Genomic DNA, 12,725 nt, shown 5'->3' with positions numbered 1-12,725 from the left:
TCAGGATGAGACTCATCCAGTTTAAAGTTACTCCACGACAGGCTTTCTGAAAGGCACTGATTAATGACAAAATCGGTGAAACTGACTTTTGCGCCCAGCGCATATACAACTAATTAACGTGTTTGTTTCATATTTATGCATTAACATTAAAAGATTACTTTGTTCTACACCTATTTCTTGCGTTCGATTTCTGTACACTTTACCCCCGTCCTCTTGATTTAAAATGCATTTCTACTTTTCTTTTACTGTCATCGTCGTCGACGTCGTTGTCATCTTTATTATCATCCATTTTCTTTTGATTATTTTTTGTGTGCTTTCAGGAGGAGCATAGAAGTTTGATTGACCTCGGCAGCATCGAGATCAGAATTCTGTCCGCGTTAAATGCGTGGACATCAGTAGCAGCAGGCTACGTTGAAGACGTTGGATTGAATCTATTACCCTAGAACTTCGCATCTCGCACAAAGCAACCTCTGAAGTTTGGTGTTTCCGCCGATAGCTTTGATGTCGTAGTATGATTGCGTAATCTTTGTTGGTCGTCTTTGTTTCAAGAATGTTGCAGAGCTTGCGAGTCTCTCTAAAATTCGCAGGAGACTCTCCCCAAAGAACAGAAAAAACCCTACCTCTTTCCGTCACGACAAACTGAAAATTAGAAAAGGCTCCCTAGTTTTAGGGATGTCAGGATTGCTCCTCGATTGCAACTGATTTTGGTGTCTGAATGTTGGCAGCCCCAATGTTGCTTGTTCATCACTGGATATGAAAGTAGTATCATGCAGGCAGTATCATTGTGTGATGCACCATGCTATCAAATGCTTAATTTCATCTCCAGGACTATAGTTCAACCAGAGAGTTTCAACACTGAGTAATAACGGCAGTGTACATATAGCGGTATATAGTGCTTGACCCGATATACTGCATTAACTCATGTTCACACGGAACAGAACACACTGTAACTGTACTAATGCCGTGAGATGTTGACGTATGTACACAAACAACCGGACACATTACACACATTTACCTTAATTCTCATGGCAGAGTCCAGCTGAATGGATCCATAGAGTTCAATACTGGTAACCATGGCAATAGCATTGACTTAGATTACCACAGTTGTATAACAAAGTAGAGAGCAGCGCATTGCATTGCCAGGAAACGTGTGGTGTGCGCTTGCAAGTATTATTGAAAATTGTAATTATCACTGTAGTACATTTTTTTTTAGCAGTTCCATGTTTCACATAGGCCTACATTATGCCGGCCAGGTCCTTTGTCAGATGACGGTTTCGTTGAATTCCTTTCAGCGTGCTTTTGGTCATAACTATATTTTTCGTTATATAATTGTATGAACACATATACGGGTAAAAGTTATGCCATTCTCTTTGTAGTCTAAACCTTGTTCGAAAATTTTATAGATTAATGACTACATGAGAAAAGAAAGACCAGACACATGTATGAATATGAGTGTAGGCATACTTGTATACTTTAGGCCTACATGCACCTATTCACACACACTCAGGCACGCACACACATTTACTCTATGTATAATACACGCGCACACGCAAATGGCTCATGGATGACATTATTTGCTACTGCGACAACCCATTGCTCTAATGAAATATCTGCACGCTAAGCCAAACATACTGAGCAGATGTATTCTTCCTACAAACAACCCTAGCACTAATCTTAATCCTCACATCAAGCTAAACCTAAGACCCTATCACAAACCTATAACCCTAACCCTTTAACCCTAAGCCCTTGGAGAAAATAAAACTGTCGCAGGAGCAAATGTGTCACCAATGACAGTACGTCTGTCTCCTCTCAGGATCAACATTGAAAGACCATGCACAGAATAGACCACTTCCACAAACTCAGGAAAGAAAAAAAAAACTTTGTTATTAGTTTGATTGTTATTGTTATTGTAATTATTATTATTATTATTGTTATTATTATTATTATTATTATTATTATTATTATTATTATTATTATTATTATTATTATTATCATTATTATTATATTGTCCTTCATTTTGTTATGACCATCACTATAGTGATATTTATAGATAAGCAGAGCAGTTTAACCTTCCAAACTTAGCGAGAAACTTTTCGCCCAATCTTCTTCATGAGGCGTTTGACTGCACACGATTAAGTCACCTTGCACTGTGCACCGTTATGTAGTGTCACTTTAATCACAGCGCATATTTATATCGTAACCAAGCACATGGAAATTATAATAACACGTGATTTTTATTTGTCCGAATATTGAAGCGAAACTCTTCTTGATCTACGTCAAGTCTTGCTTTATGTATGTCGATGAAAAGAATAGAATCAAACATACTGAACTGTCAATGTTATCTAAATGTGAAATAAAAGTAGGAAATATCAAAAAAAAAGAAGAAAAAAAAAGAAGAGTACAATAGTTCCACAAAATAGTGGTCATCAGTCAGAGCTTGCCATCTTCACTGCAACTGTACTAACATTGCATATTTCACTACAATAAACCTCATTCAAACTTGTAACCAAAGTGGGATGGGTTGTTATAGGGGGGAAGACGTTTCTGAACATGACAATAGAGCTGGTATTCGTCCTTCAAGTTCAAACATTACGTAGTTGGTACTACTGCGCCCTTTTGCTTCACCTTATTTTTTTTTTTTTTGGGGGGGGGGGAGGAGTGTTGTGGGTTGTTTTGTCTCCTTGTGTACAGAAGGAAATAGTAACGTCACGTACGAAACTCGTTTACTTGTAAACGCTTGGTATCAATGAGGCTACGCTTATAGGCTGACGGCACAGTGTAGAGAACGGATATGTGCTTGGATGAAACTTTTATAGGCTTTTGATACCGTGTAAAAAAGAAAAACATAATATCAACATTACCTTGTCGGTAGGAAAAGGCGGTTCACATCCTGACGCTACACTCGTGATAGGTTGATGCATCATGCATGTGTGAACACACGATTTGCAAGCTGTTATATAAATTTGAATGCGATACATGTCTCAAATTAAGTGTTGATATCGCTCGTAGTTTGCACATGATTGTATATCACTGAATTAACGATTAATCATCCTTTTCCTATGATGACTTGTTTTCTTTCACTGTCGTGATCTATCAGTATCACGTACCAAAAAGTAATAAGTTGTTCTCTCGTTTTCATTTTTTCCGTGCTTGTTTTGGATATTTTAAATATAAGTGTTTTACGTCTTTTGTTCGTGACTATGATGTTCAGGTCTTTTTGCATTTTGAACATAGTTCAAAATGTAATATAAATCGTTACAGGGTATTCATGTTACTGTGTGATTCATTTGTAGTTTTTCATGTAAGCGGCTTTTCGCGTGGAGATTATATAGTTATGGAGTGGGGTGTTATTAATTTGATAAATCTATAATATATACATGCTTTAGTAAGACTTTCTTATCGTTGAGAACCACGGTGTCGCATACTGTGTGTATATAATGCTTGCGTATCACTGATTGCAATGTATGTCACTACACTGTATCCACGTTGATACACTGTGGGAAATCCCGATCACAACCAGATACAATACCAGTATAGTGAAGCGAGTGTGCATTTTTCTTGTACTTGCCTGAATAACAATTAATTTTGTCGCGAACATGGCACGTTGACTGCACATCATTTTGACGTTATGTGAAATAAAACCATTTCAGTGCTCTTCTATATTGATATCATGTATGTTCCCTATATACGGACACGTGGACAAGGGTAATGATTAATTTTCGTTGTATGCATGAATGTGGTTTTAATATCAGAGCACGTATACGCTGCCCCGAAGTGGATAAATAGGACAGAAACTATTCAATGTGACAGAAACAGGTTCTTTATGTCGGCTAACCAATATTTATGCCAGAAATACCCCACGAAAAGGCGAAGGAACTCTGTTTATTTGTTTGTTTGTGGACTTTTTGACTATTGGACTTATTGGGAGACTTTTGGTTAATTAATGTATGAGTGCCTACAATGTAGTCAGGTGTAGAAATTCGTTGAACGTACTGCAAATGACAAATGAAATATTTTATAGGCCCTACTTCACATATTAAGTGCCACCTAGTAATAAACGATGATGATATTCGTTAAAAATGAGTTGTTGGGATGTAGTAGGATGCGCTGGTGTAAAACCCCTTTACAGACTGTTTAAGACTAAGGTCAAAGAGCAGAGCGAATTGTATCTACAGACCGTTTCCTGTCTTTATAAAATGATAATAATTTTGTACGTGTATTCAAAATCAACATCTTACTCTGTATGCCTATTTCGCGTTAATGACGTAATAATATTCTTGTACTTACACTTTCAAGCGAGTGAATTTACCTCTACCACTACACTGCGAATAACGTGGTCTCTTTTCTTTTTAAGTTCTTGTTTATGCATTTCATATGTACTGTTTCATGTCACTTTCTAATCCATTAGGAACGACGTTATGAGTGAAGTAACCACTGTCCATACTTGCAGTAATGCGAGTGTAACAAATAATAGAGAGGGAAACGTTAATTGATTCTCATTATCATGACCATTCTGCTTTGGATAGTAGAAGCCTACAGGTGTATACATGATTGTAATGAAAAGTGTCAGCCATCTCGCATTCGTTTGTATTCCTATGCCTTGGCGTGGTCACACTCCAAATTATGGAGAAAATAAACAGCAAGGTATAAAAATCCGTGTGATCATAATAGTTATTCATACATCGTATAGTGTAAAATCATAGTTTTGACTGTGAGCCACATTATTTGTCTAAGGATTGTTTTCCAACGAAAAATAAAATCAAGAATCAAACTATAGTTCAGCAGCAGTTTAGCTTTACTTGTGAACTACATGCACGTGAACAATAACTGGACGCATAGCCCCTTCACCTCCCTGGCCCCTTCGACTAGTACAGCTGGACATGCATAAGAATTTTGCATAAAATAGATGTCTATACGCCGGGAGAAGATACTGTAACACCTTACTGCGTTCTTCTAATCCTAATGGAGCTTTGACAAAATTTCATCAGTGGAATTACTTTTTAACTTAGTCAGTCTTTGCTACATGCGTTCTTAGGACAAGAGTCGTGTGAAATATGTGTGTTCTTGCTTGCAAACGTATCAGTCATGTGCGGAAGATGTCTACGATTTAATGTCAATGCTGGACGCAACGTCAGCCGGGTCGGAATTATCACTTTTACGACAGTGCTGTCGTTTGCCAATTTCTATCAAATCTTCACTCATCAATTATTGTATTTATTTCGCTTTGGGATGGCACGTTTTCGTACAATGTTGTCTTGTATTTCTCTTGTTGATGACGTGATAAAACACTGTTATGACGTGCAAATGATATGTTGTATGATTATTGTACATGTATGCATGTGTCGATGTTTTTTCCTCCCTCTGCACCAGAACACATCAAGCAGCGTCGAGGTCCCACCTGGGAGCATTGAGATACGGTGCGGTAGGGGGCGCTTCACGACGGGACGTTGAAGTAGACCGTCGTTTTCCACTGACTACTTTTTTTTCTTTTTTTTATACTCATTCTTGAAGTTATCCATGAGGGTGTTTGATTTTAATCTGTGAATACATAAATACTCTATGTGCATGTTCAAAAATTAATTTTACAGGTTTGTTTTGACTTTGAGGTTATGTAGTCCAGTGCAATGTATAGACCTACTTCTTTTTTTAGAATTGAATTGGTGGAAAAAGAAAAAGTGTTTATTAACGATAAAGCAGAGCAGAGCACTATTGTAGAATCACTAACTAGTGTATACATGTATGCACAATGCACCATGAGTCTTAATCATACATATCATTACAGCCATACCCATGTGCACTTTACATGCATGTTTTAGTCAACGCCTTTGAAGACTGAATTTTCTGAACACATTTTTGCTAATTACTGTAGTTCTCTGATAGTGGCATACAATGCTCTACGTACGGGTATCTTTGGATCGTTTTATAGTCATTAAAAGGAGTTGTACATTACGGAGTACTAAGTAACTGACGTCATTGTAGTGCTTCTTCAGTCTTATTGAGTACAGGTTACAGTATGGTGAATGTTTCGAGTCGTGTGGATTGTATTATGAGAACATTTGACAAGTTAACTTACGTCTTTCCCATCGCTGCATTTCTCTCTCACTGGAAGAACTAAAGGTCACACCAAACTTTTTTTTTTGTTTTTACCATGTACAATATATTATAGTACACGTAGTATGCTTAAAACATATACCTATGTACATTAAAGGTAAACTGTGTACTGTTGAATATAATATACGTACATACGATGCATGATAACTCCACTTCTACATAAAAACACGCAATTACTCATGAAGGAGAAAGAGGACTACCGAAAATTTGGCCTTTAAAACATTTTTATTTTTTCTTTAAAAAAGAATCACATACACACGAAGCTGACACCAGAGGCTATTACCAATAGGCGTTGTACAAAATACACTATTCATAATCGTTATCACCTCCACTACGAGACATTTTTACATAAAACGTAACGACACTGAACACGTTCCTCTCGCAATGTAAATAAGTGAGTTTTGCCTGATACCATCCGTGAGTGTGTGAAAATAATACACGTATTGTTACTGATTGTCGTTCATTTTTGCACACTTGGAAAGCGAAGTAATACGCGCCTTCACATTATTTATGCATTCATGTTCAGCTAAATTCTGATTAGAACAGAGAAAAGGAGTTTTCTATATAGGCCTAGGCAATATCACTGCATTAAAGAAGTTTTTGTTTGTTTGTTTGTTTGTTTTACACCATACATGCCTAAAACATTTGTATGTGAGAACATCACGTCAGTGTGTCGGAGAGTAAAGCTGGATATATCGGTACACACATCAAGGAATACTGGGCACATAATGTACAGTGAATTTAGCATTTACAACTTGCAACGGACGTGGAAGCGTGCGCGTGAAGTGGCGCCCTTTCGTAAAGTGGGTGTGGCACTTGGGAAGAGAATTTCGTTGCTACATTGCATGGACTGAAATGACTCGCATGGTAACTCCAAATAGTGTTTTATTAGATTTTTTTTCCATCAAAATCTTGCGACATATGTAGCTTTATCGGAAAAATTCAAAGTATTTTACACACAGAGCACCAATTCGATTGATAAAGGCTCTATGAAGAACAGTATGTAAAAGGTATGCATAATTATGTATCTCTATATCTTTATTTTCTTATTCACCACGATGTAGAAACCCCTTACAAAATACAATCATAAACTTTATCCATGTCGTGTGGGTAGAGTATACGTTCACAACTAGCTGGCAGATGGGTGTGGAATACAAATTACATGTGTACAGTGTGTCTGCACTGAGCTGTGGCCGAAGGTACATGTGTATAGGAATACTGAATGATGTCAATGCATAATGAAGTCACTTCGCAGATCTAGGGACCGATATACAGTAATCTCATGTGGTCTTCCATTAAGCTACACTAGCAAAAGGTGCAGCGAACTACAAAGTTGTACAAGTGTACTGCAAAAGCCTTTCTGTCGTCTTCTTCCACAGCAGCATCTCAGCACGTGACCAAATCAGCTATGGCCGAGATCAGCAGACAACGTGGCCACGGAAGCCACAAATGCCACGGTCCCATGCGCAGCAGATAAAGTAGTTAAGGTTTGACTTTTCGGACGATTTTACGTAAGAACCGCGGTCGGTGCAGGACTAATATTTATAGAGTCTTTTAACCAAAGTGTCTAAAGAGTTGGTTATCATTATGGTGTTTGGCAGGACTGGGGCAAGCAAGCCTCCAGCGAAACTTATCACATCAATTTTATCCAGACTTGAAGAGGAGGACGGCGACCTGTCCAAGGTAGAAGTAGATGAAGTGCTTCGTTTCGTGTGTGACGTAGCTGCCGAAGTTCCTACCCACAATGCAGTGCCAGGTCGGGTTGTACTTCTTGTCGAACTCCTTCTTGATGTAGGCGGCGATGTCCTTCTCGATGTTGAACTTGTCCATGGCCTGAGTGGCGCACTCAACGGCGTCCTGCTGCATGTCCTCCGACATGTCGGCGTTCTTGATTACGGCCTTGCGTTCAGACATGGTGGCTGGTCTTTAATATCTGCAAAAGATAATTAAAAATGAGACCGAACGAAGAACGTAATTAGGTATGTGTCATGGGCTTAGAATTATTATCCACACAGTCCAATTAAGGGTGAAGTGTGACAGATATAGTACTGCAGTGGCGGAACCAGAGAGGAGCCCACCGGGCGCGCCCCCTCTTTATTTATTTATTTTTTTAAACAAAAGAAACAAAAAGAAACAAATGGGGGTGGGGGCGCCTCCCTTTAATTTTGTAAAGGCGTCTCCCATTTACGGAATTCCTGGATTTGCCCCTGGTACTGTATATTATCGCAGCGGTCAAATCAAACACCATTGTATAATTTGTAACTTAGAAACATATTCTAGACCATGCTTCATTTTAATACGACATAATACATGTCCTGGAATGATTCTTTCCACCCCCTCTCTCTTTGCAATATATAAAGGCAAATTCTTTAATAAAATAATAATTACTTAATACTTGTGGAGCCATTTTTTCTAATAGGACAGAAACCTTGAAAACATTAAATTTCTTTTGAGAACTCCCCTTTTCATCCATCTTCCTCATCTCTTTCCTATAAGTTCTGTTCTGATTTTTTTTTTCGCTATTTGAAATATCCCACATATTATAATTTCACGTTTAATCTTTATAATAAAATGACATGAAATAAGGTGGTGCACAATATCGGATTAATGATTTCTAAAACAAAAAGTTTCGCTTGAACAGGAATAAACCATAAAGGGAAATAAATATGCATGGGAAAAGTTGTGGGGAAAAAAGAACGATGCGAGTGGGGCTAATGTGTCACTACACCTGATGGGATGGGATTATAGTCGCGGCTACGCCTCTTGTCAGGGAATACACTAGTTTAGTAACCTTTGTCGCTAAGTAAACGAACTGCACGTTGACCGAAGTGAACAGTTTCTTTTGAGCCCATATTCTGAGTAAACATTGTGGATAAAACGAGACCAACCTAAGAACACTTATCTAGTTTGCCGTTCCCAAAGAAGAAAGACAAACTGGGCGTTGCTTAGATCGACGGAATGTGGTGATTACAAAATCTGAGCGCGACTAGAAATGGAAATGGGGGTGGCATGGTGATGAATATGTCCACATGCAATATCATTCTGTTTTTGATATTAAATTTTGCTTCATGTTGTTTCCTCAAGATTATCATTCGAAATGCTCAGGGTTTGTTACTTGAAGCTGTGTTTGGTATGGCGATCTGCGTCTAAAAACGGGAAATGCTCGCGAGGATAGAATAATAATTATGATCTATAGGCCATTTATATTCGATATTAGTTCCATTTATTTTAATCTCCTCTTGTCTATAAAAACGTGAAGTGCTCATGAGGATAGAATACAATCTTAATTAGCATTACATTCATAATTAGTCCCGTTTATCTATTCTCCATTTGAAACGACTTGTTATTCTTGCTAATGATTATGCCGTCTTCTGTAGTATAGGAAAGCAGGGAATTAAATCACAATAATATGCACGAACGAGCGATATAAGTTTATGCAATGTAGAGAGGGACAGGGAGAGAGAGAGGGATAGATTAGAGAGAGAGGAGAGACAAATAAGATAGCCAAAAGAGGCGGTTAAACATAGAAAGGAAGGGAAATATTACGGCACAAAATAGCATGACAGAAGTGACATAAAAAGATATTAAAGGTCCTGTTTACCTTTGGGAGCAGTGATTTAAAGCAATGTTCAAGATATCACATTTGATGCATATGTAGGTCTGTTGTATCACAAAATATCCTACCATATAACATTGCTGCAATAAAGCGTAAAAATAAAAGGAGATATCAGTATTTAACTCATTAAACCGTAATGTAGACGGTTTAGTCTGGAAGCATTGTTATTATAACTATTGTTCACATTTTGTGTGTTTCACAATACCTTAACATCGAATATACCAGGGAGGTGCGTCTCAACTCCCTGAATATACGGATTCAAATTGTTACAGTGGTTGTTTCTATCCCTAACCCACATTTTAGAACTATTTTAAAGCACTAATGCTGGGTTTTTCTTTCTTCTGCAAATGGTATTATCATAAGTCCTTTATATAAATATAACAATACAAAAATGTCATGTATTTACAACATTAATGAAAGACTCAAGAGCTAGATGAGAGGACGAACTGAGACGGGTCAGAGAAAAGAAAGGAAAGGAAATACATAGTCAAGAAATGCGACCAGGAGAGACAGTCTGAGATCGAGCAAAGAAGTAGATCGAGGGAGAGAAGAAGAAAATAGAGAGACAATTATTGTGTAACAGATAAATACTGTATATCTAATAATGGGAGATATTGAAGACGCGAGGAGGTCATGTGAAGGTCCGCGTCCGTTTAATATGCGCAGTCTCTAACGTTGGTGACAGTGGTTACTAAGCTAAAGTCATCAAAATAATAACCTGTATGATAATATGTTATAATTAGGGCACGCCGCAAGGCTTACCTGCCTGCACAAGCTATCAGTGGCGACGCAAGAAAGAAACTGCAGGAGGTATATGCACCATGAAAAAAAAAAATGGTGCGTGCAGCTGTAACCTGCATTACATTAGTGTAGCGAATACATGTATAACACTCCATACGGCTGACTCATTCGACGTCCGCGGGGCGGCGATACACGTGCGACGCCCAACGGTTGGCACTTTGCGTTGCTTCGAAAAATACACATTTAACACAAGAAAATCAAGAAACCTTTCTTTATTATACACTGTACTCGCAATACATGCGGACTAAAATCGACTTGCACCTCCTCGCGTCGTATGCGATGTAAAAATTGGGAGGCAAGTCAGTTCAAAATCCATTCATATAAACATCGTCAGATCGATAATTCTTAACAAGTACGAGCTGCGATTTAGCGCATTCACGCATATCAAATTGGTATCACGGGAAGTAACACAGTGTACAATGTGTGTCGCAAATTCATATCTGGGGTATTGTGCTTGTACTGGGCGCGAAACGCGCAATCGTTGGGTTTCTCTTTAGCCTTTAAAAAAAACAGAAGAAGACTCATTTGTGTGTGTGTGTTTGGGGGATGATATACAGAAAGCGAGATAATTATTGTTCTCGTCTGCGGAATTATATAATGGTGTCGCAAACCAGGGTGAGCAAACGATTCACCAAATCGTTGACTGTACCATATCATTTGTGCATGCGAGAGCAGACTTCAGTCAAAATGTGCGCGAGGCGCGGAAGCCAGGGGGAGAGAAATAGATGTACATAAATATATTCGCCCAAGATGTGTGAATATATCCTATATGTTTCAATGTCTTGGTAGGAGGGAAACCGGTTTCTTATACAGTAAGAAGAAAATATCACTCAAACTCACCAGTGGCAGTACTGTGAAATGCAAGAGGAAACTGGCAGGTGGATGGCAGAACCAAACTCGACGTTCCTGTTCGTTCTCAGTGGATGAGATTCTAAGCTGAAATTCTCAGTGCGGAGGGGATCTGAAATCGACCGAATTGAATGCGGGGCCTGTGATTTGTGATTGTGTGCAAGGATCTCCAAAAAGCCCTTTACAGCTTCGCGCTCCAGACTAAACCCACTGATTGATGCGATTGGATACGTGCCGACACGCTCAAATCCGACTCCTTAGCAACCGCTCCAACAAGACTGCTGCGAAAACGTCGCGCCATTGGTGGAATCGCTAGAACTGCCGTAGCTTGTAACAGTAGCTTGTAAGCAAACCCACATAATTCGCCTTGCGTCGTCTTGTGATCCGCTACCTGTCGATCTGAACAAGTGGTATGTTGTTCTCCGACGGAAAATATTGTCTTCTCCCCCCCCCCCCCCGTCCTTCCCGTCTCTCTCGTAGCTTGAGGGGGGGGGGGGGTGGGGGAGGGAGCTAGAGGGGGTCGTTTTCTCACAGGATATAATGTTTCTCTCTTCTAATCAAAGATGTAGATGAGAAAGCTTGCTGATTTTTTGAAGCTCATGCATAAATGAATTTTACACTCTGTGATAATGATACTATAGTATAGTAGTTTGGAAAATTGATGAGAGAGGATGTACTTTTTCCCTATATCGATCCAGGCAACAAAATAATCTGACATAAATTTGTACAAACCATTGTTTCATTCAGTGGAAACACATAACCAACACATGACATGCATGCACACATCTACACAGACAGACATACAGACAGACAGACAGACAAACACACACACACACACACACACACACACGTACACACATGGATGCACAACTTTAAACAAAAGATTACTGAGTAAGTAAATTAATATCTAAAGTACACTGTATGCCTATATACCTGTAATTTGTAAATGTGAAAGACCCGCTATTCATCCCCCCCCCCCCCCTTGTCATCCCCAAGCTATGACTGCCATTTGTTGTTTTGTGCCTTGGTCCAAAGTTCATTTCAGACAATAATGCCGTGGGGACCTTTATCCATGATAAAATTCTTCTTACTGCTTCAAAGGGACACACATATTCTTTCCGTCCTTTTCCATTTCATTCTCTCACTCAGTCTCAGCTCGTTTCTTAGCATCCCGCTAAGTTTCTCCTTTGTTTCTATCCTTGTTCTTATTACAAAATGTATATATTTCCTTAGAAGGCTATACTATAGTACCCTACACTATAATTTTAACATCATCATCGCTTTTGCTATAGATAACATATAATTATTGTTATCATCAAAACTTTCCACACTTCGCTCAGACTCTTTG

General features: G+C 38.7%; 1 pseudogene; it reads right to left on the bottom strand.

Moving 5' to 3' along the window:
• Positions 1-6,753: 6,753 nt before the first annotated feature.
• LOC139721391 (dynein light chain 2, cytoplasmic pseudogene) lies at positions 6,754-11,578 on the bottom strand (annotated as a pseudogene).
• Positions 11,579-12,725: the final 1,147 nt, after the last annotated feature.

This window comes from Diadema antillarum, unplaced genomic scaffold (genome assembly GCF_040938485.1).
Source record: "Diadema antillarum isolate AM-2024a unplaced genomic scaffold, OU_Dant_1.0 scf00000142, whole genome shotgun sequence".
NCBI lineage: Eukaryota > Metazoa > Echinodermata > Echinoidea > Diadematoida > Diadematidae > Diadema > Diadema antillarum.
Note: the sequence above shows the minus strand (reverse complement) of the source record. Positions and strands in the feature narration are given on the sequence as shown.